This window comes from Eschscholzia californica, unplaced genomic scaffold, assembly GCF_041429995.1.
Source record: "Eschscholzia californica isolate CP2 unplaced genomic scaffold, dmEscCali1.0.p SCAF_2, whole genome shotgun sequence".
Classification (NCBI taxonomy): domain Eukaryota; kingdom Viridiplantae; phylum Streptophyta; class Magnoliopsida; order Ranunculales; family Papaveraceae; genus Eschscholzia; species Eschscholzia californica.
Genome location: NW_028238309.1, coordinates 28,188,404 through 28,215,259, shown reverse-complemented (window position 1 = coordinate 28,215,259; position 26,856 = coordinate 28,188,404). Strand labels below are relative to the sequence as shown.

The following is a 26,856-nucleotide window of genomic DNA, read 5'->3' as shown; positions in this document are numbered from 1 at the left end:
TGGACATTTTATGCATCATCATGAGTCCCGCCACTCCTTAGTTGAAAGTAGAGAGACTAAGAAGTAGAAGTAACTCGTGTGTTTTACTTTGAAGGCCAGAAGTCCAAAGTATTACCTATCCCAGAGCTATGTCGTGAAGCTTTCTGGGCCTTACCTAGACCATGGTTGTTTGATGGAGCTCTGTCTTTCTGTCAGTACTCCAGAGCTGATGGATGTTTTTTTTTTAACAGTTCAACAGGGATTATAGGGACCCTAACCACTAAACAAAAAGGCTAATACAAACTATCCCACACCAAAGCAAAACCATAAGAACTAAAACAAAAACAATCAAAGAAAGCACTCAGCTCCCAGTAGGCCAGAATCTACGGATGCGAACCACACCTCTCCTGTCCTGCTCCACTATAAACGTCAGCTTGCTAGGAAGCTGCTCTATATCCAATTGAAACACTCCATTACTACTAAGACGTGAAAGAAAATCTGCAGCCTGGTTAAGCTCCCGAAAAGTATGGTGCACCTCACATTGCTCAAGCTGCACCTCACATTGGTACATTCTAAACACCATCCTGAATAATAACAGAAAGAGGCATAGAAAAGAGAGAGATTAGCAACAAACCTCAGATTCTCTACATAAGCTGGGTAGAGAACACCCTGAGGGTGCCAAGCATCCAACCACAGCTTAATCTTGTCACCCTTGCCAACCAAATGAAGGATAAGAGCTCTAGCCTTCTCCCTACTGCCAAGAATCCTCCTCCAACACCAAGAACAATCATGGGGAATCTCCACGAGCCAAAAATTCTTCTCTTTGATCAGATTCTGTTTCACCCATCTGACCCAAAGAGAATTCTTGTCACTCACTAGGTCCCAAACATGTCTAAAGTTCATGGCCTCATTAAGATTCTCAATACTCCTTATTCCCACTCCCCCTTCTTCTTTAGGAAGGAAAGCAATGTCCCTCTTAACAGCAAGCCTCTTAACACCCAAATCCACCCCACACCATAGGAATCTAAAAAAGATAGAATTGACCTCTTTAAACACCCTCTTGGGTAACACAAAGGCAGAGGTCCAATACACCATCACCCCACTTAAAACAGCCTTAATCAACAAGCATCTACCAGCAAAAGAAAGATACCTTGCTTTCCTAGACTGCACTCTCCCTTGAATTTGCTTAATGAGAGGAGCACAATCATTATAAGATAACCTAGTAGACACAAGAGGAAACCCAAGGTATCTAATAGGAAGAGAACCCCAAGCAAACCCCAATACTTGCTGAATTTGAACCATATCCCCCATTCTCTGGACCAACCCAAAACATAGAGCTCTTCTCACAATTGACCCCCAATCCAGTACCCTTCTTTAAACAATTCAAAACCCCGTTCAGAGCATAGGCAAAGGTTTCATCCCCTCTAAAGAAAACCATAAGATCATCAGCAAAGCACAAATGTGTGACCTTAGGCTTCTTGCATCTAGGGTGTAAGTGAAAAAGAGTTGATGGATGTTTACGAATTGGGGATCTTCTTCAACTAAGTATTATCTTTGCAAGAGCTGACCCAGCTGTGTTTTTGTTTTGACGTGTGGTTTGTTATTCCAAGGCACGTTTTATCTTCTGCGCGGGTAATTGATCTTTTCGATGCATGATTTTGTGACGTCACAGATTTGATCCTCTGAATATGTGCTTCCGGCGCTAATCTTTTGGATCACTTCACACGACAACCTGCTCTGTCATTCGTAGACACGTAGAGCGTCGTATTGGTGAACTAAGCACGTCTCCTTGAAACCCGCCGAAGCCTCCTTGGTAACCGCAGTTCTTGAGCCGTTCATACTTCCTAGTCATTATTCCGTTGAGTGTTTTCGAGGTGCGCTTGGTCTATTGCCTTTAATGCTTCCTATATATTTCCGAGAGGTCTCTTGGTTATCCTCTCTCACTATGAATAGCCTAACTTGGCCTCCCAATTCTTCACTACCAAAGAGTTTGAAAAACATTTTGAGATTTATTTCCTTCTGTTGTTGCTTCGTTATATCTTCCTGTTTACTTCCTAAAGATTCGGGATGAGGCCTCTGTTCGAGTTCATACCAAGCGTTTTCTTTGAGGAATGTTTCTTCATAATGACCGTGATAAAGGGTGGGTTTCTTCATAATTCATAATTTCACAGGTCGTTGTGTTTGAGCTCGACGTGGGTTAGAGATCATCAGTACCTTCTCCAGCTTAGGTGTTCAGGTTCAGGTGATGACCATAGGGCCTCTTCGTCCTTTGTCATGCACTGGTCTTGACTGCTCATGCTGAGGGGAATACCTAAGGGTCTTTGCTCTCTCTTCCCAAATTTCGTGATTGCTCCTCTAGCCGTTCACGCTTTTTGGTTTGTTTTCTTTTCCCTCAACAATTGGGGGTATTCTTGTAACTTCCTCTTCAGCCGAGATACGTGATTCATTTTGTGCCTCATGTTTCCTGGTTTTTTCTTTGCCCTTCAACTATTGGGTTTTTTGTAATTTCTTCTGTAATAGACCCAAATGCCAATGGTGGTTTTGGTGTCATTTTCTGTAACTTCTTCTGTAATAGGTCCTTCTTACGAATTAATAAAGAATTACATTTTTCCTCTTTACTTTTGTGCTTCCCTTTATTTCCCACGTTTGGGTCTGTTAGTTCCTCATGACTGCTTGCCGCGACTCTTCGTTGATCACGCCTCTTTATCGCGGCCTTTCTGCCCTATAAATAGATGTTAAGGCAAGAATGACTTTTCTAAATCTCACCATGCCTTTTTTAATGGTTAGTGGAACTCTCCCTGGTGGTGATGTTAGAGTTGCCTTCTACATGGTTTTAAACTATGATGATTCTTCCATCGAGTACTTCTGCATGGAAGTGGCTGGCGAGGGTTTTGTTGACGTCCTTCGTCCGTATGATCTTCTGGACGACGATCACCTTTCTGCCCTCAGTTCCTCTAGGCCACTGTATCCTTTGGTTTATTCTTTGACTGGTACTACCAGCACTTCTGAACCTACTCTCTTTTCTGTTGTCGGTTTTCTGGTTCGTCGCCGTGGGGGTAGTCGCCTTTCTGGCCGTCATGATCAAGGTTTCGGTGGATATTAGCGGTCCTTCGTCATCTTCTTATTCTTCTGCCGAATAAGAGCCTGCCGTCAGACTGTGTTTTCCTGTTTTTGTAATCAAAAAGTTAATGTAATTAGCCCTATACTTACTAATGTAATTTTTCTTAGGCTTACTACGCATACTCCGAATGATAGCTCCTGTAAAAGAAATAATTTCAGACCTAGTCTAGCATGCCCTAAGCTTACTACTTCTCTCCGCAAAACAGAACCCGAATTAGCCCTGCGTAAAACGTTTTTGAATAGTGTTAGAGTTTTTAGCTCTGCCCCTGGTTGTCTATACCAGAGCTGTCTTTGCATAACTAGTTTCATCGGGACTCCTCCTTAGACCTCTGGTCGTGGCTTTCGCTACCAGAGCTGATATTGCCAGCTTGAGTTCGGTAAGTTTCGCTAGGACTTCTCCTTAGACCTCTAGTCGTGGCTTACGCTACCAGAGCCGGTTTCGCCAGCTTGAGCTCGACTAGCTTTAACTAGGACTTCTCCTTAGTCCTCCGGTTGTCGCTTTCGCTACCAGAGGTGATATTGCTGGCTTGAGCTCGACTAGTTTCGCTAGGACTTCTCCTTAGACCTCTAGTCGTGGCTTTCGCTACCAGAGCTGGTTTCGCCAGCTTGAGCTTGGCTAGTTTAATTAGGACTTCTCCTTAGGGCCCTCGGTCGTCGCCATAGCTATCGAGGTTGTCCTATCCCTGTTCGTGGCTTTCGCTAGCAGGATTTTTTTCGCCGGCTCGAGCTCGACTAGTTTTCGTCTGGACTCCTCCTGTGCCCCCGGTCGTGGCCTTAGCTACCAGGGTTGTCTTCCTCATTTAAGCATGAATAGTTTCGCAAGGACTTCTCCTTATACCCCCGGTCACCTTCATCGGGGCGGTAGTTTTATCTAGGACTTCTCCTTGGGGATCCTTAGGGACCACGTTTCACTCGAGTAAAGAGTTGAGTTTAGCTAGGACTCCTCTTTGTGAGGCCTCGGGTTGTAGCCGTAGCTACCAGAGCTACCTCCTTTGCCGGCTTGAGCCGATCAATGTTACTAGGACTTCTCCTTGGGACCTTGGTGAGGGGTCGGTTTTTACTCGAGCAAATTTTAGTTTAACTAGGACTACTCCTTAAGGCCCTCAGTTGTTGCCGTAGCTACAGAGGCTATCCTGTCCCTGGTCGTGGCTTTCGCTTAGCAGGGCTGTTTAAATTAGGGCCCTTGGTCGCTGCTCTCACCTACCAAGGCTGCCTTTAGGTCCCCTGGTCGTGGCTTTCACTGTCAGGGCTACCTGCTCGATTCAGAGCGAGATGAGTTTAACTAGGACTCCTCCTTTTATAGCGTTTTATGCTAAAAAATATTTTTATTTTATAAGGTAAAATATGTAGCTAGTAATGCTACTTCTTTTGCCTAATGGCTTTATTCAAAAAGGAAAGATAGTAGGGGTAGTGACGACCTTAGTTTTTCAGCTCTACATATCTGCCGTCGGGTCATCGTAGAATACTTTGTCTCCTCTAATGGTGTCTGGATTTATTTCTTCTTGCTCGCAGCCCTGGGCAAAGACGAGTTAGCATTCCCGAGCTATTTTTGGTATCCCCTGACCGTCCCGATGAGATTCGTCCCCAGAATTGGGAATTTCATCATGAGGTGGTTCATGGAAACTATTGCTCCTCACTCCCTTAGGAAGTTTCTGCCCAATATGATGTTATAGGCGTACATCTTATCGACGATTGCGAAGTTTAGCATTATCGCCTTTGCTGATTCTCCTTCACCAATCAGTACTGGCAGGGTCGCTATTCCGTCTGTTTCGACCTGATTGTCTCCGAATCTTATCAAGCAAGACTTGTAAGATTTGAGATGGCGTTCGCTTACCCCAAGTTTTTGGGAAGCACGTTCGACTTATGACCTCTGTGGAGCTTCCCGTATCGACCAGAATGCGTCCTATCCTCCAATTGGCAACTACGGTCGTTACACTACAAAAACGAAGACCATTTATGACGGACAGGATCCGTCGAAAATAAGGGTAACTCCGTCGGAAACGACTTCTTACGACGAGGTGAGACCGTCGCAAAGTGGTCAGAAATGGTGGCGACGGAAATAGTTTTTCCGACGACAGAGGTCGTCGGAAATAGATTCTTTTCCGACGAATAACTTAGAAAAAGGCGTCGGAAAACATTCTCGTAAATGTCAACCTGCCTCGACTTATTCCCGATGGTTTGTTTTTTATAATCCGTCGGAAATAGTGGCAAACTATTCCCGACGGCTTCTATCCGACGAAAATACTCAATTTTTTTTTTTAAAAAAAAAATTTAATTTTGGTTTTTTCCGCTGCTGCTGCAGCAGCATTATCAATTACATAAACCTGCTGACAAAAATAACATAAACCAAACATTCACAACAATAACAAATTAAAAGTATTGGATATTTCATTACTGAAGTCATATACATGAAAAGTAATGAAGTCGAAAACCAATAAAACTATTGGTTTTATACAAGCATATATACCGTAAAATAACAAAGTCGCTAAGTAATGTAAACGATAAAACCAACCGAGTCAAAATCGATGCTGAGATTCAAAAATCCAATTGATATTCCATTCAACACCACAAACGACTCGAGATATCATGGTAACTGCATTAACATACATACAAAATGAAGTTAGTAAGTGTGTTACGATTTGAAACTAGCAATTATGTGAAATTCGACCAAGGCAAACTAAATCCTTATATAAGTATCTTTACTAAACCTGAACTAAACATGAGACTCTGAAATTTGACCAAGGCAAACTAAGTAGATATAGATGGTAAAACTGCTTTGCAGTATATATGCAGCAGATTCATCTTTAAGTGATGAAGAGGTTCTCATACTTTTAACGGACACAAATAGATGAAGCAAAATGCAAATGAATGGTGTTTTAATACTACATAGATTGAAGCAGAAGAACTCAAACAACAACTACTAACTACTCACTGATACTTTCGGAAATAACCCTCTTCTTCAATCAAATGATAGAAAATCAGGAAGTTATAAGTTTCAGAAGAAAGGCAAGACCGAAATGCTATCCTTCTCCCAGATCTAGAAATACTAAAAAACCAAAACCAAATTTATGAAACTAGCACGTTATCCATGAAATGAACAGATTAAGTAAGCATGGTTACCCTTCATGCAGAGATAGGATCATTAAATAAGTATGGAACATTCAATGAATCTACGTCGATGCTACGTCAATAAACGATAAAATACAAACCTTAAGTCCAAATAGTAGGTCAAGCTTCTTTAAGGAACAACACATGCATCTAAAGTTCCTAAATAAGCAAATCAAAACAAAACATGTTTCTAGTACAAAATGAGAATACGAAAACGACATAAAGCCATCAAATTACTATTACCTTTATTACTAATTACAAGAAAAAAACAATACGTAAACACAAATACTATATCTAAAAGACAACTAAGTAGAAATCAAATTTAGGGTTCAGAATGTACCGTTCTGCAACAGCTCGAACAAGATCAGGCTTCAAACGACAATATGTTCGTCATCATCATCTATCTATTCACTTCACAAAGTTGTCCTAAACCCAGACACTGCCCATAGGTGCATATACTTTGAAGTTTAAGAAATATGTTCGTCATCATCTATCGATTCATTGGAAATTTCATGGCTAAAATCCTTCACATTGGAAATTTCATGGCTAAAATTTTGTTTTGGAAATTTCTCTTAATCCAGGACCATTTAATATGAAAGAACATGTCCTTATATCTATATTTGCTAATGCTGGTTTTGCTTTTGGAAGTGGATCAGCTTATGCAGTTGGTATTGTTAAGATCCAAGAGAATAGAAGATAGAAAGATAACAACAGAAATGATCAAACTAAAAGACTAATAGAAACAAAAAGCCGGAGGTTGAATAAGTAGAAGAACTTACTGAAATTAGATCGGGATACTTCTTCCTGATTCGAGCTGCTTCAGCCTACCTCCTTTCTGAATAGTAGAAAAAATGACAATTTGAGACCAATACTAGCATGATTATCAAACAAATTAGAAACCAACTGCTTCATATTATCAATTTTGGTACTTCAAGGCTTAACTTCTCAAAATAAATTAGATCTTAAAGTTTAACTTTTCAAAATAAATTAAGATCTTAAAGTTGAACATCTCATTAATACTACTTTTCTTAGAATTTTCTCCTAGAGAAACTAATGAGACAAAGCTGTTCACATGAAGAATTATCTGAATAAATCCCAAATTCGAAAAGCGTTCACACTTTCCATTTTTTGGGTCATAACAATAGGGATTTTTTATATCAAGACACACAGATAATACAAGTTGGCGACTTCTTGTGAGGGTCAATGGTCGGAAGATGAAGTCGGGGGAAAGAATGGTGTTTTTTGGTATGCTGAATTCCCTAACCCAACTCCAGTGGAGGTATTTGTTTTCTTTTAAGCCTTGATCTTTAGTATTAATATTAGTGTTGTTGTCCATCTTGTTCTTCTTAAGTAACCATTAGTCCATACTTTTTCCTTTTCGTTGGATCGTGCACAACCAACCATCCAATACAGAGAGTGTGCACATAAGAGACTTGAACTTAGGGTGAGCAGGGAGGACATTGAATTCCTCATTCTTCAAATCAAATGCATAAACTGAACGACTAGCATTACCATATTCTTCCACAAAGTGAAGAGCTCCATTTGCAAGTGTACCTAAGCTAGGAAGCAACAAGAAGGGGATTACACCTTTGTTTCTCCATTTTCCACTTCCAAGAGAGTATACCTCTACATATGACTCTTTTTCGAAACGGTACCGTGTGATTCTAACAACTTTGTAATCCATACACTACAACTACATGCAAGAAGACTAACAGCCACCACCTTAAAGAATAGAGAAACTAATAAAAGAAAGAGACAGAGCTAACAAGAGGGTGAAAGAGAAACCCTAGAGAGATAATAAACTAGTTCTACATAGAGAAAATAGATTACTACATTATTATATATGCTACTTCTTCTTCATCTTCACTGGAGTCTGGAGCTGCCCTAATCCAACCTAATTCCCCTGGGGTTAATTAGTTTCACCCTCAACTCCTCCACAACCACAAGGAGGGAAAAACATATATTCCACCATTGAAGAATCTCTTTCTTCTGACTCATTTTCTTTTTCTTCATAAGGTGGAAAAAAACTATATTCCACCATTGGGGCATCATCTCTTTCTCCTAACAGACTACTTTCTTCTTCATCTGGCCCAGGAAAAAACCTATGCTCTATCATTTGATCATCTCTTTCAAGACTAATTTCTTGAGGAGGAAAAAAACTATGTTCCACCATTGGGGAACCCTTTTCTAGGTTATTTTCAGAAGGGAAAAAATTATATTCCACCACAAATTAACAAGAAACCAAATTAACAAGGAGATTGAAAAGTGAGGGTTCGATTGAAGAAGAAGATTGAGCTCACCTGTGAGTTTCACTTGATTTCTTCTTCAATCTCGGTGAGAAATTAGCAAGTTTAAGCTCGAACTCAAACACAAATTAACAAGAAACCAAAACCCTAAAAATATAAACACAAATTTCTAGAACCCTAAAAACCTAATAGAACAAGTGAGAGAAAGATAAACACAAATTTCTAGAGCCCTAGAAACCTAAAAACCTAATATAAACACAAATTTCTAGAGCAAGTTTAATCGTTTACCTGAGAGAGTTGAAGATCTAGAGAGATGGAGAACCGAGAGAGATGGAGAACAGAGAGAGATGGAGAGGGAGCTGTGGAGTTCGAAGGGTTTTTCTGCGGGAGCGGTTTTAGGGCAAATATTTTCGACGACCAAAGTCGACGAAAATAGTTTTCCCGCAAAATATTTCCGCAGAATATTTTAGCGCCGTAAATCATGTCCTATTCCGACGGAGAAAACATTTGCACCGTCATAATAACGGATTTTTCCGAGGGCACGGATGCCGCCGAAAAAAATATATTTTTCAATTAGCAGCTTCCGCATTTACGTCGGTTTGTCGGTAATAAACCGTCACAAATAATGACCATTTTCGACGGAGGCCGCACTCTTCGTCGGAACTATACCTACTTCCGACGGAATTTAACAACGCCGTCGGAAAAATAGGTCTATTACCGACCACTCTCCATTTTCCGTCGGAAATGGTCCGTCACAAATAACACGTCTTTTTGTAGTGTTATTACCAGCGGATCCGCGTGTGGAGTTATTACCCCGACCAGATCGTCGTCTGTAAAGACAATGGGTGGAGTTTTCATGGCAGGCTTGATTAGAAAGATTGGCCGGTTCTTTGCTTCGTTGGCATATCTGCGCTGCTCGCCTTTGGTTGCTCCTCCGAGGGTAGGTCCTCCTACTATGGTATTGATATTCCCCATTACTCCGGTGGACCCCTCCGGGCCTTTGTTTGCTTTTCTAGAAGTAGGGCCCTGCCCGTTGGTTTCAGATCCCGATCTGATTCCTGCCCTGTTTACGGGCTTTTTGTTTCGGTATTCGTAGGGTCGCTGTTCTTTATGGATGTACTTATTCAGTTCTCCTTTTCTTACCATCTCCTCAATCAGATTCTTGAGGTGCCGACAATCGTCGGTCTTGTGGCCGTAGCCTCTGTGGAAGGCACACCACGCAGTCATATCTTTAGACCCGAACTCTCCTCGGTCATCATTGGGTTTGGACAGTTCAGCCTTTCCTTTCGCTATCAGTACCTGCAAGATCTCCTCCCTTCCTTTTATTAGTGAGGTGTAGGTTGTGAAGTCTGACCTGGGCCTCCTGCCTCGCTCTCGTTCCCTGGGTAGCCTGACTTCCTTCCGTTCTCTTTTTCGGGGGCGTTCACTTTCGTAAGGAACGAGGGTGTAACCCGTGCCCGTAGGGCACGGACAGTATTTTCAAACGTTACGCGAGGATGTGCGATTTTTTTTTTCAGATTGATGGTATTGACGATAAAAATAAGCAAAAAAGATTCAGTATTCTATTAGGTACAAAAAAATAGAATGTTTTAATAGTTACAGTCAATGCAACAACTAAGCCAACACGTTATTAAATCTCGATTTCAGTTCACATAATTCAGTTTTGGAAATCCACATACTCCCGAAAACAGAGTAACACAAATAAACTCTTGCAATTCAAAATAAAAGCTACAATTTGGAAATAGTATTAAACTAATAAGTTCAAACATATAAACATTACAAATTAGAATACAGAACCTTTTTGAGTCTCGTTTCTCGCTTTCACAACCACGACCATACGATCTCCTTCATAAGCTTATTGAGCTTGGTACAGAAAGTTCAACTATTTCTTGATGTTCACATCATGCATTCCTGTTTCCAGTGCCTTGCGCTACTCTAGAGTCAAAGAGTTATTTGAGTTACTGTCCTAGCAGAATTACAATCTCCATTGCCTTGCACTACTCCAGAGTCAAAGAGTTATGAAACCTCATGGTCTAATATATGTATAGTTTTCCTTTCATGAATGCCCCTAGTACATCAGCATTCTTCACATTTGTCGTTTTTAACACATTTTAACTTCAGAAACCTTGAACAGAAAGTAATATATCAATATCAATAAAGTTCATTAAATAGTGTCCACCTCAATGCAGACATCAATGTTTATAATGTCATAAAGTATAAAGCATAAACCATTAAGTATATCAGAAGTTAAGTGAAAAAAGGCAAAGAAAAAAGAAGATGGATTTACCAAAAAACAATTTCTAAATGAAGCTACAGTGAAGTCAGAATTGAAAACGGAGCCAAATGTTAAACCTAAAGCCACTTGTGAGAGGGAGCGTATTGGCATAAAGTAGGAAAAGAAGCCGAAAATGATATAATGAACTTAAGAAATTGCTGAACTTACAAACTAAAACTTGATGCAAACTAAATTTGTCTACATAAGCGTATTGGTGAAACCTTACAATATTAACGGTGATTCACCTGCGAATCATGTTGAGTCGGCATTGTTGTTGTGGACACCTTTGATTTGAACTCTACAAACAGTGTAATGTAAGTCCAATTAGTCACATTGATTATCCTAAGTTTGACTAAAACCGAAAATAAAAATAAAATGGTAGTAAGACAACAAAATGATAGCTTAATTCATACTAAACCATAAGAGGACAAAATTCAACAAACATGCGGGGAAAAAATCAGCAAATTATAGAGTGACAAACATGTTACTGAACATGATAAAGTTTCGATGCAACAAAAACATAGGTAAATCAAATCTAAATTAACTAAAAAAGTGTTCAACTTCTTCCCGCTCACATAAGTTTCAAATACAACCCTAATCTTCACATGACCTGAAAACCTACACATTATGAAAAATTAACAACTCTAAACTTAAAAAAAAAAAAAATCAAACTTCAACAAAAGACCACCTATAGCACTTTAGCAATAAAATCGAACACCCATAGAGACGGACACCGTTACATTATATGGAATGCTGCATCTGTTGGATCATAAGAGACTTAGGGGCCTGCTTGCTAGCTTCATTAGTTCATTGAGGCATTTGATTTTGACCCTTCACCGAAACACAATAAAAAGCAATATCAAATACTGACTTTAAACACCAACCCAAACTTCAAATTCAAATCTTACGCACAGACATATGCTTCTTTGATAGGCGACTGTAAAGATCCTCTAGAGACACCTTCAAAGAACATATTTGTCCCTCATCTTTTACGACAGCGCCACCAGCCTAGATAAATCACCAAACAATTACATGAAGATAGCTAAATTACTCTTCAGTTTATAACTACAATTAGATGTGATACTCAATTAGATGTTAACTTACAAACTTGAAACAATTGGAAACTAATCACTTACAAACAAAATAAAAAATCGTAAAACTTACAAACCCAGAAGACAGAAATCGTTTGAGAAAGAGTACCTAAAACTCTCCGTTGCCGAAGCAAAATGAGACCGATGCCTATTGTCAAAGAAAAAACAAATTAAGCAAATCAATTGAGAAAGAGACCAATTGATTTAAAAAATCTAATTGCATATTAACAACAAAAATTGTAAAACATGGTGTCGATGTAAGTCGAGAATGTTTATCGGTCAGGATAAGACACATAATATAAACAAAAAAAAAAGCAAATCCATCAAAAATGAAAGATGTAACTTTAACATCATAAAGCATGTAACAGTAACCAACTAATTAATCCATTACAAATCTATATAATACATTATGCAGTTACATGTACAAAATGCAACAATTTGTCAATTTTCGACGAAGAGCTTACCTCTAGTACAAAATGCACCAGTGGATGGAGCTTATCTCATTAAACAATTTGAGGATAGCTGATACTGCATGACATTTAAAGAGATGAAATGCAATTTGAGGACACAGTGTATGAGACAATTCATCAAACATGTTGAGTGCAGATGTTGAGTGCAGAACTTAGTGGCTTCAATTGATTAAATTTGGTTGTGGTTTAGATTTAGAACAATGGTTTCAGTTTAACTTGAAGGTGGACTGGATGAATAATGGTTTCAATTGATAACCTCAAAACCATGTCAAATACTGAGAAAGATTAAGGAAAAGAGAGAAACAGAGAGAAATACAGGTAAGAGAGAGACGAAGGAAAGATGAAGGAAAAGACATTTCCCACATCTCCAAACCAAATCAAATACAATGGCATCTCCCATATCTTCCATGAGTCAGAGAAAGATGAAGAAAAAGAGAGACAAAGAGAGAGAGATGAATAGAGAGAAATACGGGTAAGAGAGAGAGACGAAGATGAGGGATGGAACTGGTTAGGGAGCATGATTTCTCCCACTACAGCCCTTAGGAATTTGAACAGACCAAAGAGATGGGACGGGAAAGAGAGGGAAAGAGTGCAAACATAAGTTTGAAAAGGGAATATTCTTTTTTCCCTCATTTTTATTTAAACCCTTGGATTGTTTGTACCTTAAATCACACCCGTCCAATTTTTACAAATTAAATCACAACCACTCTTTATAACCTCATGAGATTAAATCTCATCCGTTGGGAGGAGGGGGAAAGATACCCTCCTCCCTTATTATATAGATATTGGCCACCTCCTTCATCCGCAAATAATTCTCCTCTATCCTGAGAAACTGTTACAACCTTTTTATTAGATCTGCGAGGTTGTCTGGCTTTCTCCTCGAGATATCTTTGATTACATCATCCTGCCTGAGACCACTCTGCAAGGCGACAAAAGCGACGTTTCTCTCCAGGTCGGGAACCTGTACTATAAGGTTGCGAAATCTCAGCCAGTAGCTTGCTAGAGTCTCGCTCTTTCCTTGTACCACGTTGAACTGTTCGTCGGTCCCTCTCTTGATACTGGTGCTTCCTCGGAAAGCTTGGGCGAGCTGGTCAAAAGACTTTATTGACCCCGGGGCTAGCGCTTGGTACCATGCCTGAGCTGGCCCTTTTAGGATGGTGGCTGATGCGTTTTTGCCGGAAGCATGAGTACGGAGTGAAAGGAAAGTATCGTAACAGAGTAACTAGGAAGATCCGGATCACCACACTTTGATAAAGTTGCCACCACAAAGTGATAAAGAAACCGGTTGAGCTAACACCACACCTGGATAAAGTTGCCACCACCAGATGATAAAGACGCTCGAAATCCACCACCAATGGCTCTTCCAAAACCAGAGGATAAAGGAGTTGATCTAAAACAGATCCGAAGTCAAAAAGACTCTCTAATTTTCAATTCAATATTCTCTGATTTTTCCATTCATTTTTTTTTTGTCATTAATAAGCAGGCATAAGGGAGCCAGGGCCCTAACAAAAAAAGAAACCAAAAGCCAAAAGGCTATAGACAAAGCATTAAAGCTACAAAAGAAAAAGAAGCAAAACACCCTCACTTCACTCTTTTCCTCACAAACCCATGCTTATCATCATGTACTGCTTTAGTAATAACATCTCCAAGGTCTAAAGAGCTTAACACTACTCTGCCATGGTCTGTCCGAGCCTTAGACAGCAGATCAGCCACCACATTAATTTCCCTATAAACATGCCTCACAGTGCACTGTTCAAACAGCCCCATAAGCCTCTTTATCTTCTGCCAAAGGAAAAGTGATCTTCAAGGAGGAACCACACCTAACTTAGTGAGAATACCAACCACAAGGAGAGAATCAGTAGCAACCACAATCCTTCTCATACCATAAGTCCCAGCAAGCTCCAGACCAGCCTCGACGCCTTCAAGCTCATGGTGCAAGACAGAGATAGGCTTAGAACCTCCACAGGAAGCAACAATAACATCACCATGACAATCTCTGATGACACAACCATACCCAGCTAAAGAAGTACCAAAAGACCCATCAGTATTAACCATGAATTGACCATTAAGAGGCTTCTGCCAGACACAAAAAATAGGTTTTTGAGGAACAAACTCCCAAGTGAGATTCCACTTAGAAGCAACCAGCCTAGCAGTAGGGCTGTCCCTAACCTGCTTAGTCACACAAGACATTTTCATCTTCACATCAGACAAAATTCTACATAACATAGACTCCTAGCCTTCAAAGGTACCTGTGAACACTTTCTTATTCCTCTCCTCCCAAATATGGTATATACAAGCATTAAAACAAAGCTTACGAAGCAGGCCTATGTTATCTTTCCTAGCTAAGGAAGCAATGAACCAAGCGACCACCTCATTCCAGCTAACCCAAGTTGATTTAGACAGATTAAGCATGTCCAACAGCTTCATCCAGATAGCCCTAGAGAACTCACAACCAAAGATAAGATGAAAGTCATCCTCTTCCACCAAACAGCAAAGAGGACAAGTTAAGGAAACCTGCAAACCCCACCCATGAAGCTTCTTCTTAGTTCTCAAAGATCTGTTCAGACTGACCCAAGCAATGAAGCTGTGCCTAGGGATTCTATGACTGAACCAGACCAACTCATGCCAGGCAACAACAGGTCTAATTTCTCTTATAGCATGATAAGTCCCTTTCAAGGAGTAAGAACCTCTCTCCCCAGCAGCCCAAATAAGAGAATCCTACCCACCACCAATTTCCACTTCAGGCAGCCTATCAGAAATAGGGTCAAGTTCACCTGCAACCATGATAGGCACATCCCAGCACCCATCTAAAATGCGGCAGCTCACCTTGGCATCCTCGTGAAGTCTGCTGTCATGTCTAAAGAAGGCACTTAAATATTCCTCCAAAACACCAAGAGGATGCCAATTATCAAACCAAAAGCTAATATTTTGGCCATTACCTACCAAGAACACAGCAAATTTGATCCCCAATCTCCTATTTTGCAAAATTCTCCTCCAACTCCAGGAAGCATCATTAGGAGTAGCAATGGTCCAAAAGCATCTTCCTCTGATCAGATGACTTTGGACCCAGGCTACCCAAATAGTGTTTTTGCCTCTCACAATGTCCCAGAGAAGCCTTAAGTTAGCAGCAACATTCAGCTTCCTCAAATTCCTCAAATTCAGGCCACCCTTAGCATAAGGAAAGCACACTGAAACCCATTGAACAGCAGCAGAACTGTCTTCATCTCAGGCCCATTCCACAGAAATCTCATGATAATCTTATTCATCTCATCAGTAGCTTTGAGAGGCAAGACAAAGACACTGAACCAAAACTGAATCATACCATAGATAACAGAAGAAATCAAAGTGAGTCTACCAGCAAATGATAAAAATTTAACTTTCCAAGACTTCACCCTAGCCAGAACCTTATCAATCAAAGGCATACAATCAGAAAATTTAAGCTTGGTAGATATAAGAGGTACCCCTAAATATCTAACAGGGAGGGATCCACAACTGAACCCCAACCTAGTTTTAATAGAATCCAAAACTTGCTCATCAACTCCAGAAGCATATATAGTGCTCTTGCCCCTGTTTACTTTAAGCCCAGAACAACAATGAAAAGTGTCTAGTGCCTCAGCCAACCCAATAGCAGAAGACAAAGTGCCTCTCATAAATACTAACAAATCATCTGCAAAGCTAAGGTGGGTAATCAAAGGACTAGCACAGTTAGTATGAAGTTGCAGAGCACCACTCTTAGCCTTATTGACAAGCAAAACATTCAATACCTCCATAATAAGAACAAACAAGTAGGGGGACATAGGGCAGCCTTGTCTGATTCCCCTCTTGCCCTCAAAGTAACCATAAAAACACCCATTAACCATAATAGTGAACTTTGGAGAAGAAACACAAACTTGGACCCAAGAAATAAATTGAGGAGGAAATCCAAACTTCTCTAGGACTTTAATCAAAGCAGCCCATTCAATGGTTTCATAAGCCTTTTGAAGGTCACTTTTAACTGCACACCTAGGTGGCCCTTTATCTCTATGATAATTCCTAGTTAATTCACGAGCAAGAAGAATATTATCTTGGATAGCTCTACCAGAAATAAATGCAGATTGGCAAGGGTGTATAAGTCCCTCAATAACCCCTTTCATCCTAAGAGTTAAGATCTTGGTAATACACTTGTATACCACATTACAACAGGCAATGGGTCTAAAATCAGACACAGTGGAAGCATTAGTACTTTTAGGAACCAAAGTAACAAGAGTGGAGTTGACTTCACCTAAAAGTTTGCCAGAAGAGAAAAACCTAGAGACAACAGCCACAAAATCATCTCCCACAATCTCCCAACACCTCTTGAAGAAGTGGAAGTGAAACCATCTGGACCAGGGGCTTTATCAGAGTGGATGGTGGATAAGGCATATACAATCTCCTCCCTAGTCACCTTCCTGGTCAGCTCCCTTGCTTGAATGTCAGTCACCTTGCCCTCCAATTGAATGCCTTCCAAATGATTTTTCCATTCATAATAAGCCTCATTATATAGAGGAGAATACATTAAATGGGGAAATAAAAGCTAGTCTAAATGCATAGAATCTAGATACATTGGAAACTTTCTTAGTTTACATGCAGGAATGTAGAAAGACTATGCTAAATTTAATGCGAGTTACTAAAACGAGAATGACTCTTTAAGTCGGCGAGAAACTTCTTTGAAGACCATAATTATCCATGTGATCGGTCCAACTTCAGTAAAGTAACGCTCGGACCCCGGGTAAGAATATCGTCGTATCCCAGCGCTGTTTGTTCCAAACCCGTTTCATGATCCAGAGCTGTTTGGGTCAGCTTGGCATCTAGCTCTGATGCTCCAGCATTAGACTCTCCAGGTTGGAAAGGATTTGTCCTCAAATCTGATAGCTCCTCATCTTCAAAATATGGAGAAAGATCACCTACATTGAATGTAGCCAAAACACCATAGTCACCTGGAAGCTCTAGTTTGCAAGCGTTATCACCAATTTTCTCACGTATCTTAAAAGGACCCTCTGCTCTTGGCATCAGCTTCGACTTGCATTTGTTTGGAAACCTCTCCTTTCTTAGATGTAACCAGACCAAATTACCTGGCTCAAAAGACTTATCTCGCATGTTCTTGTTAGCCTTTTTCCTGTACTTCTCATTAGCGTTTTCAATGACTGCCCGAACAGACTCATGTAGCTTCTTCATTGTAGCTACCCTTGTTTTTGCTTCAAAGTCTGCCTTAAACCCCAAAGGTAAGGAAATCAAATATAGGAGTAAATGGATTAAGACCATACACAATCTCAAAAGGTGAACGTCTTGTAGTGTAGCTTGTTGACCTATTGTAAGCAAACCCAGGCTGAGCTAGCTTCAAATCCCATTCCTTCAAATTCTTCTTTATCAAGCCTCTCAAAAGAGTAGTTAAGGTTCTATTTGTCACCTCTGTTTGACCATCAGTTTGCGGAAGACAAGAAGTACTAAAAAGTAGCTTAGTACCAAGTAACCTCCACAAAGTCTTCCAGAAATAGCTCAGAAATTTTGAGTCACAATCGTAAACAATAGTCTTAGGAATAATATGAAGGCGTACAACCTCCTTGAAATACAAGTCAGCAACCATACTAGCATCATCAGTTTTGTGACAAGGAATAAAATGTGCCATTTTGCTAAACCTATCAACTACCACCATGATAGAACCTCTTCCCCTCTGAGTTCTTGGTAGTCCCACAATAAAATCCATGCTCACATCATCCCAGGGCTGGATTGAAATAGGTAAAGGTGTATACAGACCTGGTTGGAAATGACTTTTCATTCTTTGACACGTGGCACATCGTTCTATGATTGAATGAACATCTCGTACCATCTTGGGCCAGAAGAAATGCTCCTGAAGCATGTCCACTGTCTTGTTAATCCCAAAATGACCAGAAAGACCTCCGCCATGTGCTTCACGAATCTACAACTCCCGAATAGAACTCCTTGGCACGCAGAGCTGGTTTCCTTTAAAAAGAAATCCATCTTGCAAATGGTAGTGATTCGTAACTCCCTTTTTGCACTCATTATAGACTTCAACAAATCAAATCCCATAATTCGAGAATCCAGTATAGAAATTAAAACATACCTTCTTGAGAGTGCATCAGCAACAATATTTGTTTTTCCAGCTTTGTGCTTTGACACAAATGAGAAGGATTGTAGAAATTCTACCCATTTAGCATGTCGGTTGTTTAGCCTGTGCTGGTTGTTTATAAACTTCAGTGCCTCATGATCAAAATGTAAAACGAACTGACCTGGCCTCAAATAATGCTCCCAATGAGTCAAAGCTCTTACAATAGCATAAAACTCCTTATCATAGGTCTAGTAGTTTTTTTGTGCTCCTGTAAGCTTCTCACGGAAATAAGCTTTGGGACGTTGTCCTTGGATAAGAACAGCTCGAATTCCCACTCCACTAGCATCACATTCAACTTCAAACACTTGATTAAAATCTGGAAGTGCTAAAATAGGTGCTTCGCATAGCTTCTGTTTCACCACTTCAAATGCCTTTTGGGCAACACTGCTCCATTTGAACTTGTCCTTCTTCAAGCATTCGGTTATTGGTTCCACGACAATGTCAAAATTCTTCACAAAGCGTCTATAGAATGACGCAAGTCCATGAAAGCTTCTTACATCAGATTGGGTTGCCGGAACTGGCCAACTCCTTATGGCTTCAACTTTGCTCTCATCTACTGAAATGCCCTTATCTGAAACAATATAACCAAGAAACACAATGCTAGAAGTAAAGAACTCACACTTCTCTGGCTTAGCATATAGCTTGTTTCTCCTCAACACCTTTGAAAACTTCCCTGAGGTGTTCAGCATGCTCTTCTTCAGTTTTGCTGTGGACAAGAATATCATCAAAATAAACCACAACAAACTTGCCAATTAAATCACGCAGAACCTGATTCATTAATCTCATGAAAGTGCTGGGTGCATTGGATAATTCAAATGGCATGACTAGCTATTCAAACAAGCCATTCTTCATCTTGAATGCAGTCTTCCACTCATCACCTTCCTTCATTCTGATCTGGTGATATCCAATCCTTAAGTCAATTTTTGAGAATACCATTGAGTCATTCAGCTCATCTAGCATGTCATCCAACCTGGGTATAGGATAACGATACTTGATGGTTATCTTGTTAATAGCTCGGCTGTCTACACACATCCTCATTGAACCATCTTTCTTTGGTACAAGCAGAGCTAGTAAAGAACGTGGGCTCATGCTCTCCCTGACATAGCCTCGATCAATCAGCTCTTGCACTTGTTACTGCAACTCCTTAGCCTCTTCTGGATTACATCTGTAAGCTGGTCTGTTTGGCAAAGGTGCACCAGGTAGTAAATCAATTTGATGCTCAATACCTCTGTTTGGAGGTAGTCCGGGTGGTAAATCTTTAGGAAAACCATCACTGAACTCATTCATCAATTTTTGCATCAATGGATGAGAAATCACTTCAGCTCCGCCATTCTTTTCAACTACCAGCAAAGCAAAGACCTCCTTTCCCTTACCCATCTTCTTCATGATTTTGGTTTCACCCAAAAACATATTTCCTTGCATTTCTCTGCTGCAGACTTAGCACACATAGTAGGTGATAAAGGTGCCAATGTAATATGCTTCTTATCCCAATGAAAAGAATAAGTGTTCTTGTACCCATCATGTACAACTCTTCTATTAAACTCCCAAGGCCTGCCAAGCATCTATTGGAATGACATCACAGATTACCTCATCATGGTATTTCTTCCCAATAGAAAAAGAAATTACAACCTGTTTAGAAACTTGCAACTTGCTCCCATCAGTCAACCACTTCAGCTTGTAAGGTTGTTGATGCTTTATAGTTGGCAAACTCAGCTTCTCCACAAGTGTACTAGATGCCACATTAGTACAACTTCCACTATCAATGATCAAACTGCAGACTTTTCCTTTGATTGTGCACCGGCTCTAGAAAATAGCTTCTCGTTGCTCTTCTTCTGTATTAGGAACACAATGTAACACCCTTCGAATACCAAAAATTCTCCTCGATCAAGTTGCTCAATGACTTCATTATCTTCCTCATGAACTTTCTGATTAGCAACTTCTAAATCATGAGAATCCTGCCTGAAGCATCAAGACTATGATGGGGAGTTTTGATGAGTGCAGCCTGAAGCATGTTTTTAGGGAGGTTAACCAACTTGCTGATCTGTTATCTAAAGCTAGAACAAAGGTGGGTATGGATGTTTTGTTGGCAGCCGACCTTAGTGAAGATATGCAGTCAGTGGCCCTTGATGACAAAGTGGGTACTGTCAGGCAAAGGCTGAAGTGCTAATGTGGGTGGTTTGAGTCTGGGTTTCTTCTTTTGCATGATGGTTGTTATTTTTATGTGGAATTATATGTTTCTTCTTGGTTGTTTTTCTTGGGTACCCTTTGTGGGTTTGTATGCCATTCTGGCTGGTAGCTCTTTGTTTCTTTTCTAGCTTTCCTTTTTTGAGGGTTCTGGCGCCCTACAGCCTGCTGATTTATGCAAAAAAAAAAATTCTAAATCATGAGATTCTTGCCTTAGCTCTTCCTCCATCTCCTTAATCTCTTGAGTTGTCATAACTCTTCGATTAGGACATTCAGCTTGGAAATGCCCAAACCCTTGACATTTAAAGCACTTCTTCAAATTCACATCCATAGGCTTTGATGAATTCTGAATTTCTGTTTTTTTGCTGCTGCTACTAACATCACTCTTCACAACTCCTTTTGGAATCAAAGAAGAAACTTGATTGTAGGGTCTGTTATATGGCTTCTTGCTTGTCTTGATCTACTTTTCCACCTTGATAGCAAGCTTCTTTACGTCATCAAGAGTCCAGAAAGGCTGCATCTCTACCTTGGTTGAAATTTCATCATTCAAACCATGTACAAAGCATACAATAGTCCTTCCTTGTGGTTCTTGAACATCACATCGTAATTGCAGAAGATCAAACTCCCTTGTATATTCTTCTATAGTCCTCTTCTCTTGTTGCAAGTGTGTAAGCTTTAGGTACAAATCTTTTTTTTTTGAATTGGTAAGCGTGTGCCTCGAACCCTTGACCTTTAAGTTGGAAGACTTACCTCTTACCACTTGAGCCAAGGGTTGTAATCATCGGGTAAAAATCTCCTCTTCACAAGTCGTTTCAGCTTTTCCCAAGACCTGATTCTGGTTTTGCCTTCTCTTAAACGTTGCGACTTAAGAGTATCCCACCAAAGGCTAGCATAACCCTTTAGCCTTAAGGTTGCTATTTTATACTTCTTCTCATCATCATAAATGTTATATTCAAATGCACGTTCCATTGATCTTAACCAATCTAGAAAGTCATCTGGATTTAGATTACCTTCAAAATCAGGAAAATCAACTTTAAATTCTTCTTGCCGAGTGTGTTGTTGATGTGGTCGATTATCTCTTCTTCTCCCACGTCCAGAACTAACACTATGATCATCATTAGAACTAAGGGAAACACGTCAGTCTTCATCAGAAGATGAATGGTTATCTCCAATTCTTTGTCTTCTTGGCTGCGCTTGCACATTCATGCCATTAAAAGCCTGAACCATTTGTTGCATTTGCTGCCTCATTTCCTTCATTTCTCTACCAATACGCTCAGCGTATGCTTGGTCGAGAGTTAATCTACTTGGAAATTCCATATTATCAAAACAGAGGATTTATACCACTTGAATTATAAGAGTCAATCCTCAGAAGCTTATAATTTCACTTCATCAACCTGAATTAGATCTCTGATACCACTTGATGCATTTTCCCGAAAGCGTAAGTACGGAGTGAAAGGGGAGTATCGTAGCAGAGTAACTAGGGAGATCCGAGTAACTAGGGAGATCCGGATCACCACACTTTGATAAAGTTGCCACCACAAAGTGATAAAGAAACCGGTTGAGCTAACACCACGCCAGGATAAAGTTGCCACCACCAGATGATAAAGACGCCCGAAATCCACCACCAATGGCTCTTCCAGAACTAGAGGATAAAGGAGTTGATCTAAAACAGATCCGAAGTCACAAAGACTCTAATTTTTAATTCAATATTCTCTGATTTTTCTATTTCATAATAAGCCTCATTATATAGAGGAGAATACATTAAATGGGGAAATAAAAGCTAGTCTAAATGCATAGAATCTAGATACATTGGAAACTTTCTTAGTTTAAATGCAGGAATGTAGAAAGACTAGACTAAATTTAATGCAAGTTACTAAAATGAGAATGACTCTTTAAGTCGGCGAGAAACTTCTTTGAAGACCATAATTATCCATGTGATTTGTCCAACTTCAGTAAAGTAACGCTCGGACCCCGGGTAGGAATATCGTCGTATCCCAGTGCTGTTTGTTCCAAACCTGTTTCATGATCCAGAGCTGTTTGGGTCAGCTTGGGTTGATCTAGCTCCAATGCTCCCGCATCAGTGGCGAATACCACACACCATATATTTCGGTTGGTCGTACACAAATTCATCCACCCAACATAGTTGTTGATGAATACTCCCGTGTCTTCCGCGCCGTGATAGTGTTCCAGCGTGGGGCATTTGAAGTTTGCCGGTTTTTCGGATTCCAATATTTCCCGACAGAAAGGTGGGCTGCCGAATTACCGTCCTTCCCCAGAGTTTGTCTTTCTCTTTTTCTCTTGTTAGTTCCGCTACCTGGTGTATGAGCAACTCGCAAAGGGTGAGGTCGTCCACGCACCCCTCGCCTATCCCAACATTCTTGGGGGTATAACGTTCGTCTGGGTTTTGCCTGCCTTGTTTCCTCAAGATACTCTCCAGACGCATCTGGTCGCCTGGTTGCAGAGTTAGGGTCTCAGGTGCGTAGGTGTCGCCAGGCGAGAAGAGCCTTCTCACGAACGTCCTGAGCACTTCTTTCCTTTCATTGGGTGCTGCAGCCCTCCTGGCTATCTCAGCTTTGCAGAGGCTCTCCTCCAATCGTTTTGCATCCTCGTCCCTTCGGAGGTAATCAGTCTTGAGTTGTTCCAGTTCAACCGCGAGCTCATCTGTGGGGTGTCCCACGTGGAGTGTGCTCGTCTGAAGACATGTTTGCCTGAAGAGCTCAGGGAAGTAGTTAGTTCTGAAAAAGTATTGAGTAGGGTTCGGGTTACCGAATCTGGTGATTTGTTGGAGAGATCCCCTCCTTCTAGTGCCAAATGCTGATGTCGAAAATTGGCTCCCGGTTAAATCAGCATGGAAAAGGGAGTTGATGCATGACAGCCTCCATTATGATGGTATATTCTATTTGGAGAGGAGAGATTCCTCTGTTCAGCTCTGCTCCTTTCTGCTCCCTTATTCTGCTTCTATGCTTTGGCTCTGTTCTTTCGCTCCTCGCTCCTTGCTCCAGCTCATGACTCCTTGCTCCAGCTCTTGGATCCTTGCTCATGTTCGTCTGTTCCCGAGGGGGGGAACCTGCAAAGGGTTCGAAAACCGCTCCTACGCTCAAGACAGTCAGGGTGCTCTTTGCAGTAAAAGAATGAATATTGATTGATCCTTTTGGGGCGAGTTATGAGAACTCTGTTTTGGGGGGTGATCCTTCTTGGTATGAAGGGATCGGATTTGAGATAGAGTGTGTGTTTTTCTTCCAGAGATCCTCCCCTATGAAGGGCGATGTGGGGGGCCTTTTATAGGCGAAGATAGGCCGACGGTGATTAGTGGCGGTGGTGAGGCGGTGGCCGTCAAACCGTGATAGAAGTTACCTCTTTTGCGTATCTAGGGTTTCTCTTCGAATCTATCCCGGATCTTTGATAAGTTAAAGTTCCTAAGTTTTTTTGTCATTAATCAGCAGGCTTAAGGGCGCCAGACCCAAACAAAAGAGTTCAAAACAGAAAGCCTAGTCAATGCCCTGAGGAGGACCCCTACAAGGCCCAAAAAACAAGCTAACACAAAGCAAAACAACCCCAGCCATACAAAAATAAAGAACCTCTCCCCAACTCAAAAAAAACAAGAGAAAACTTCATTTAGATCTTTTCCTAATAACACCAAGCCTATCATCATCAATAAGCTGACTCAGGTCCCATAGCCCCTGGCCATAACACTTCCTCATCCTCAACTGGTCTGTTCTTGGAAAGCCAATCCGCCACCTGATTAACTTCTCTAAACACATGTTGCACTTTACACAAAGCAAATTTAGCCATAAGAGCCTTGATTCTTCTGACCAGAAACCCAACCTCCCAAGGTGGCACCAGCTTAGCTGAAATAAGAATGGAACAAGCTCTCATAGTTCTGTGGAAAGCACCACCTTGGACAACATTAACATAGCAGCTAGCCTCAACCCAGCTTCTATGCCCTGAAGTTCATGAAAGATAACTGATTTAGGAGCAGACCTACCCCTTATAGCAGCCAAAACCTCCCCCAAATGATTCCTCAAAACAGCACCATACCCAGCACTATCCCTGCTAGAAGACCCATCAGAATTGATGAGGACACAACCCTCCTCAGGACCCTGCCATTTGCAATCCACAACCTGAGGAGTAACAAATGATAAATCAAGATTCCACTCACAAGCTGCTCTCCTGCCTCTCACAGTATCAATAAACTTTATGGAGACAGATTGCATCTTCATTCTCACATCAGCAATAACCTGCTGAACCACCTCCTGGCTGCTTCTAGCAGGTTCTGAGTGCAACCTCCTGTCTCCCACCAGATGTAATAAATATAACCATTAAAAGCTAATCTGCCTAAGAGAGCAGTGCTATCCTTTCCTTGAAACATTGAAATGCACCAATTAACTTCATTAAACCAATCACCTCTAGACACTTTAGCTAAACCTAGCATAGCCAGCAACTTATGCCACACAGATAAGGAGTAATCACATTGAAAAAATAAATGGACCTCATCCTCGCTGGCTTTACCACATAGAGCACACATAGGGTCCACCTCAATCCCCCAAAAGAGAAGCTTACACTTAGTAATAAGAGCACCTCCCAAGACAACCCAAGTGATGAAGCTATGTCTAGGAATGTTGTGAGAAAACCAGACTATCTTATGCCAAGGAATTACCAATTTACTCTTCCTTAAGGCCTCATAGGTACTTTTGAGAGTGAAGAGACCCTTCTTATTAGCAATCCACACTCTTCTGTCCTCAGCATCCTCCTCAATTGGAATCTCTTGCAATCTAACAGCTATAGGTCCCAACTGATCACATAAATGCCTAGGCAAAGACCAAGAACCATTAGCAATACAAGAACTCATAACAGCCCTATCATTAAGCTTGCTATCACATATGAAAGACACATCAAAATGTTTAATCAAGACACCCATTGGGTGCCAAAAATCAAACCAGAAACTTGTGTGCTTCCCATTACCCAAAAAGCAAATTTCACACCATACTCCCTATAATGAAGCAATCTTCTCCAAACCCAAGAGGCATTACTAGGAATACTTCGTTGATATCTTGCCGGAGTGATAGACTCTAAAGGAGAAGTTTCCTCCTTTAGATACGTGGAATCCAATCGGGCTTAAGCATTTCAAGATATGTAACCGACTGAGATCTTTCTGGAAAGTCCGGGATTAAGTCATTAGGTCGCGCAACGCTGATATCTTCCCAATTCTGGGCGTAAGATATGGGCCGAACCTGTGGAGACCCCCTTATTCCTTTAGAGATCCCAGGGCCGATCTGTCCATGCCGAGGGCGTTTTGTGCAGAGCTGGTTTCTTCTGGCCGACCTCCCAGTTAGGGGAATGTGTGGTGGACCATCAAGGGTTTTAGCTGTCCTGCTGCCTTAAGCCAAGCTATTCCAAGAGACTTCTGGTCTGATTTCTGACTCTTCAGACGTTAGTCAACGTCTGGACATTTTATGCATCATCAAGTTTCTCACTGAAATAAGCGATGGGATGTTGTTCTTGGACAAGAACAACTCCTATACCAACTCCACTAGCATCACACTCAACTTCAAACACTTGATTAAAATCAGGAAGTGCTAAAATAGGTGTTTCGCATAGCTTCCGTTTCACCACTTCAAATGCCTTTTGGGCAGCACTGCTCCATTCGAACTTGTCCTTCTTGAAGCATTCAGTTATTGGCGCCACGACAGTGCTGAAATTCTTCACAAAGAGTCTATAGAATGATGCAAGTCCATGAAAGTTTGATTAGGCAATAGGATGAAATTGTAAGCATAACAGGAGAGGAGAGAGAAAGTGCTCTGGTCGATTTTAGGGTTTGTGTTTTCACCGGCAAAACAGGGAGCTTTTTCTCCCACCGGCTGGTGTTCTTCCGGCTAGGTTGGAGTATTACCACGATGAAGGATGATGGTATAGTTGGTGAAGGTAGGTTTTTAACGAAGGGAAACCTTCCTGTTAGTGAAGACGAGATGGAAGATGAAACTCCATTAATGGAGGAAGTCGAAACTTTGTCAAACTTAAAAGGGGGCGGTCAGAACAGTGCGGTTTCAAGCCAGTCAAATAGTGAATCACTTATTTTCTCAGCAACAAAGGAGAAGAACCATACAGAAACATCAAATGGAACTCGATCAGTCACAAAGATTTCATCACGGGAAGGGATTAGTAGAACGAGTTCTGGTCAAAAATATGGAAACACCTCTTTCGCAGATGATATTCGTAATAACATGTTTGCAAACGTGTT

At 40.9% G+C, this 26,856-nt stretch overlaps 2 long non-coding RNA genes across 2 annotated transcripts; both read right to left on the bottom strand.

Moving 5' to 3' along the window:
- Positions 1-5,469: 5,469 nt before the first annotated feature.
- On the bottom strand, positions 5,470-8,934 carry LOC147557245 (uncharacterized). Its single transcript, XR_015233898.1, has 4 exons — positions 8,742-8,934; positions 6,987-7,042; positions 6,548-6,646; positions 5,470-5,692 (listed from the first exon to the last, which is right to left on the bottom strand). It is a non-coding gene; the product is annotated as an uncharacterized LOC147557245 (long non-coding RNA).
- A 1,243-nt stretch (positions 8,935-10,177) lies between these two features.
- On the bottom strand, positions 10,178-11,031 carry LOC147557244 (uncharacterized). Its single transcript, XR_015235123.1, has 2 exons — positions 10,955-11,031; positions 10,178-10,578 (listed from the first exon to the last, which is right to left on the bottom strand). It is a non-coding gene; the product is annotated as an uncharacterized LOC147557244 (long non-coding RNA).
- Between the last annotated feature and the right edge of the window lie 15,825 nt (positions 11,032-26,856).